Here is a 6,000-nt window from a genome sequence, read left to right as displayed (position 1 = left end):
TTCTTTCCTGCCTCCTGGTGCCCCTCTCTACATACACCAATTTTCTTTCGTTTGTCAGCTTTTCTCTTGTTTGTCCCTTTACCCCACTTTCCTCCACTAACACTGTTTTAATTCTCCTGCAGAGCCAGCATTGCTTTTCCCTTCTCCCTTTTGCAGGGCTCCCCACAACTCTGTTCCTTCTTCAAGCCCTCCATCTCCATTCCAATCCTCTGATACTGTGGCAGGGTGATACTATTGTTAGTGCCTCCTCTTAGGTTTTAAAGCCATCTTCATACATACCCATAAGCATGCTCCAACCTCATTCTGTCTGGGCTTGCTCCCTACCTCCACAAACACAACTCCCCTTCTAGTGATGGACTTTCCCTTCACACACACCCCTTCTCCACTCATCCCTCTTTGGAATCTTCATTCCTCAATTTCTGCTCCCAATTCTCTCCTCAATGTTCATAAGAACAGCCATACTGGGTCAGACCAACAGTCCAACTAGCCCAGTATCACATCTTCCGACAGTGGCCAATGCCAGGTGCCCCAGAGGGAATGAACAGAACAGGTAATCATCAAGTGATCCATCTCCCGTCGCTCATTCTCACACTAAACCCCCAACTTCTGACCCACCTACCCCCATTTCCTGGGCCCTCATGCTGGTCTCCCTTGTTATCTGCTCCACCAACTCACTTCCCTCTACCCTCCTAGTCCAAATTGTTTCTGCCCCCACTGGAGCTCCACTTATCTGCTCCATGTGTTCTCACTTCCCTCCTAGTTCTGTTACCCTCACAATCCTCCCCCCACACCTCCTTTTGCCACCTCATGTTCTCTACCCTTCCCACCCTCTTGATTCCCTAGTTCCCTGCTCTTTTAGGAGTTCTCTCTCCCCAATCTCTGAGGCTCCCATTTCTTTGCCTGCCTTCTGCTCCCTACACTGCACCCAAGTTCTCTATTCCTCCATTGTAGTTCTATGCTTACCCTGTTTTCTGACCTTCATCCTCTGTGTTCCTTCTGACCCCCTTGTTTTCTGCTGTTTGTTCTCCTTTCCCTGCTTCTGCCCCTCTATTTCCTTCTCCCCTCCACGTGGAACTCCAAATTGTCTACCCTTCCTACCCAGCTTTCTAGAGAGTCTATTGCTAGTCTGTCATTGAGAGTGATGCAATTCACTGTCCTTGGGTGGGGGAAACAGGAGCTGTTTGCCTTCTTGAAAGAATCCAAAACAGCAATGTGTGAGACCAAAATGCTGCAGTGGTGACAACAGCTGAAGTAGAGGGGCCCTATTGGTATTTGACAACTATGCAGTCCCTTAGATGTGCCTCTAAATAAAGCTATTTCATTGTAGTGCAAATGTTTAGCAGGATGTACAGCACTGACAATGTAGAAATAACATTCAACATTATCCACATGAAAACCAGGTTAACTAACAGTTAAAGTTGCTCAAGTGTATTTCCTATCAATCCAATGACTAATCATCAAAGAAAGCACCAGTTCAGGCAACATTAACATGCAGATTAACCACAATTTGTATCTCTAGCCACCCAAATAATTAAAATGCTCAAAACATAATCAGACTGTTCAGCTCTACAAAATACTCCCCAATTTAAGGTGGGGGAATTGGAATTTTTTACTGTCTGTCTGGTGTTTAACACAACTGGGCCCTGATCCTTGGTAGGTGCTACTGCAATGCAAAAAAAATCAGTATTGAATTAACTGGTAACTTCCTTTATTTTTAATAGTTGCATTGACAGGAAATGCAGCTGAGCAATGTGAGCTCTACATTAACCCAGTGTGGTTGGTTGGTTTAACTACTTTTTTTTTTTAATGTTGGGGTAGTTTGGAGTGTTTGAAGGGTGTGGAAGAGATGGCGATACCAGGGGCTGGTTTGCAAGGTGGGGATGGTAGAAGAAGTGGAGAGAGCAGGGGGTTGTGCATAGAGGATGGTTAGCAGGTGGTGTCTGGTGTGGGAACAGGAGGAAGGATGGCTATACGGGGAGAGGAGAAGTGGGATGCGGGGTGGTGCCAGTGGGTACTCGACAGGGTCAGCTCCAGGCACCAGCCCAGCAAGCAGGTGCTTGGGGTGGCCAAGGGGAAGGGGCGGCACGTTTGGCTGTTTGGCAGCAATTCGGCGGCGGGTCCCGCTCAGAGGGAAGCACCTGCCACCAAATTCCCGCCGAGAAGAAAGCAGCGTGGTGGAGCTTTTTTTTTTTTTTTTTTTCACCACTTGGGGCAGCAAAAACCCTGGATCCAGTCCTGGACTCGACCCCCCCTCTGTCCCCTACCCATTCCAACCCCTTCCCCAAAGTCCCTGCCCCAACTCCGCTCCCTTCCTGCCCCTATTCCGACTCTTTCCCCAAATCCCCACCCTGTCCCCGCCTCCTTCCCTGAGCGTGCCACTTTCCTGCTCCTCCCCCTCCCTCCCTCCCAGCATGCCGCCAAAAAGCTGTTTGGAGGTAGCAAGGCGGAAGCGCTTGGAGGTAGCGGTAGGCGGAGGAGCAGGGACGTGGTGTGCTCAGGGGAGGAGGTGGGCCGGGGGGGGGGGGAGAGCTTGGCTGCTTGTGGGTACAGAGCACCCATTAATTTTTACCCATGGGTATTCCAGCCCCAGAGCACCCACGGCGTCGGCGCCTATGGGTGGAATCGGTGCTCTGTGTAGTGAGGGGTTGGGAGTATCAGGAGTGAGAAGCAGTCTTCTGCTGGGCAGAAGCATGACAGAAGATAGGAAGCTTATGCTGGTAGAGCCAGAAAGAATCTGGCTTTCCTCTAGTGAACCTCCTACAGCTTGCCCAAGAGGAGGTCCACTCCTATGGAACTTTCTATCATCATCAGTCTGAGATTCCCATTGGAAGAGTGTGGAGGAAAGCGGAGCTGTGTGAGAGGAAGGGAAGATGTATGAGGGTGGCAACAGGTCCAGTCTGCCTCTCTGGCCCCCGATGCTTAGCCCTACTGTCTATCTGAGCCCTATGTCTCTCACAGTTTTTTAGCCCTTGCTGGTTAAACATCCCCAGTGACTGCCTTGCTTGGTTCCCTAGTTCCATGCCCACCCCCAACCTCCTACCTCACTGAATACAGAAAAATGTTTACATTTGTATGTCTGTGCAATAGGGCAAGGGACTGGAAGCCAGGCTGGGTACTGCAGCTGGGGAAATGGGCCAGGCAATGGGGCTCTGGGAGTTAATGAGGACGATTGCTGCCCAATCCCTGTGCATGTTGCATCCCTGGCTTCCTAATCCTGTTGCTCTCTCTGATTCCAGCCTCTGAGAATACCTCACCCAATCAGTTCCATCTCCCACTGACAAATTAAACCTAGGGCACAAGGCCATTGTGCAACAGACCTGGAGTCTGTTTTGGCCAGGGCTTGAATTGGAACGTGGAAAAGTGGTGGTTCTCTCCCAAGCGCCACCCACAAAATAAGCTTTGTCCAAAAGACATGGTAAAATGACATACTACTTGCAACAGATTGTGCACATGTTCAACATATTATTACATGGGCTCTGCTGGCTTGGCTGTCCCTCACTGAGGTCCAGATACACCATAGTTACAATAGGCTTGTGTCTAGGACCCTGGATCCTAGAGTCATGTATTGATATCAGAATCTCATTTGAAATAATAGTTTTGAGTCATTGTGATTGAGGAGAAAAGCTTGAAAAGGTGAATGGGGTGTGTCAAGGCTAATTCCCCACTCTGGCACTTTGAATGCAGAAGGTGGGGGCCCGCAAGGATTCTAAAAATGAATACTGGCCACTCCAGGCTTGTATTAAACTCCCAAGGTTACAGCTTTTCTCTGACCTAGGATTGGTAAATGCTGCCACCACCCAAGTGCAGAACCCCTTTGAGAGCCCAGGCAGGTGCACTTGGGAATCTCCTTCCTCAAGCCCTTTCACTCCCCACTGGGGAAGAGCTGAGAAAGAAAAAAAAAGGAAATCAGCTGTTGCCACCAGCTAATTAAACAACATGTGCAAAAACCTCTTAAGAACAAAAATCCAATTCTGTTCTTAAAAAAGGTAAATATTATTTTTTTTAAAAAGGAACAAAATACATCTGGGAACTCAGGCTATTGCTAGATTTTAAAAGAGCAACTACAAGAATTAAGCACCAAGAATAGCTTTCTTGAGGTCCAGCTTAAAGGTTACAAGCAAAACAAAAGCACTTGGGGTTAGCACAGTGGAATCCACAAGCCATAAAGAAATAAAAGGGATAAAGTTAATCACGTCTTCCTAGACATTTCCTGATCTACTTACATATCTGGGGTTTTAAATGAGTAGTTTCTAGGTATGATACTGATGATTGTTTTATACCTGGCCCAAGCTTCTCACAGCATAGTTGCTACCCTGTCCACCTCTCCCCGGGAGAACAGCAGACAGACAGACAAAAGGGGAGTCGTTTTTCATTTTTAAAAAGTTCTAGCCTTTCCATTGGCTCTTTTGGCCAGGTGCCCACTCACTTCCCTTTTACCTAGGCATAGGAGAGGGACTCAAATGCCCTTGGGCTCCACTCCTCCCATCTGGCCTTTTAGCTCCTCAGGTCAGGTGTGTGTGTGTGGGGGGGGGGGGGTAAGAAGTGGTGCCCATCTCTTTGTGGCTCCAAAATGATGCCATTTACAATAGAATGTGGAGATCTGACAGCCTCCTACTGCATGCTGTGATCACAGTGAAATAAATAATGTTGACCTTTAACTCGTCATGAGACATCTGAATTTCCCATTACTAGGCATTGAGAAGAATGCAGCATTCCCACCTCTGAGTTGCTGTTTCAAGCTCTGCTTAGACTTATATAGACATTGCTTCATTGGTTTAGATTTCTTTAACATTGTCAAGGTTTTCTCCACAATCATAAGTGAAAGCTGAGATTCTGTAGAACAAGGTGGCAGCCTCCTACCTCCAAAAAAGTGCTGGTTTGTAAACCCAGTCCAATTCCAGTCCATGAAAGAAAGAAACTAATCTGTCCATAATCCTAGACTTTCAACTGAGACAAACTCTTGTGTATACAATGCCTACAATGAGGCCCTTGTTGGGGACTCCAGTCACTGCCTTATAAATAATAAGGCAATATAAATAACCCCCCCTGCTCACTGTATATGGCTATTATTGATAGGGACAAAGTGTGAGGGCAAGATGCAGGGAGAGCAGCAAAATTACTTGACAAGCCAAACTAGCAGTTTCCAAATTTATCTGATTTCCTGAGGTTGGCTGAGAGTGTGAGCCTGATCTGAAAGACTTCACCAGGTCAATTTGAATGGAACTTCTGTTCTTAAAGAGTGACATGTCAGGGAACATGGTGTTTTCATGTATGATGATTAACTCAGCAGGAAGCATGGAGGAAAATCAGATTTGGGAATGGGAAGTGCAGTAGCTAGGATCCCTGGAGGAGGCAGGGCAGGAGGACCAGTAGTTAACATTAGATAATGGAAATAGCTGCTGGACATAGTTCCATTTTTTTTTTTTAGTTAAACTAGATCATGATAAATAAAAGGAACATTTTTGTTGTGTAAAATTTAGAACGTGGCCTGTTTCTGAGACATTAGGAGAGGAGTATAGGTATGTGACATTTGGAGAAAATGGGATATATTTCTTTAGCACCATGGGTTTGGGAAAATCTTTTAAAAAGGCTCACTTTTAATCCTCAAAAGTTAAATAGTTAACTGCCCAAAGAAGGAAAGGTAGCTGGCCTCTGAAGAGTAGCTGGGTTTAAATTCAGACGCCACATTTAATCAGTGTGAAACAAGGTAGTTTTAGTCCGTTTTCAATGCAGCAGATCTCAACAGTTACTAGCAATGGCTCCATCACAGGATTTTCTTACTGCCCTATAAAAGATTCGCCACCCCACTGAGCCCAGATGAGCCAGCTCCCTTCCAACCCAGTTATCCTTGTAGAGAATAGCGTGCTTGTGGTGCCACTGTCCGCTTTGTCCTTTGCGCTCATGTATTCCTGACTGTATTCTTTGGACAGGTCTAGCGTGATTTCCCATTCCCATCTACTAGGTGCCCCCTGCGGTCACTGAAGGAATGCGGCGTTCACC

Source organism: Malaclemys terrapin, chromosome 2, assembly GCF_027887155.1.
Source record: "Malaclemys terrapin pileata isolate rMalTer1 chromosome 2, rMalTer1.hap1, whole genome shotgun sequence".
NCBI lineage: Eukaryota > Metazoa > Chordata > Testudines > Emydidae > Malaclemys > Malaclemys terrapin.
Note: the sequence above shows the minus strand (reverse complement) of the source record.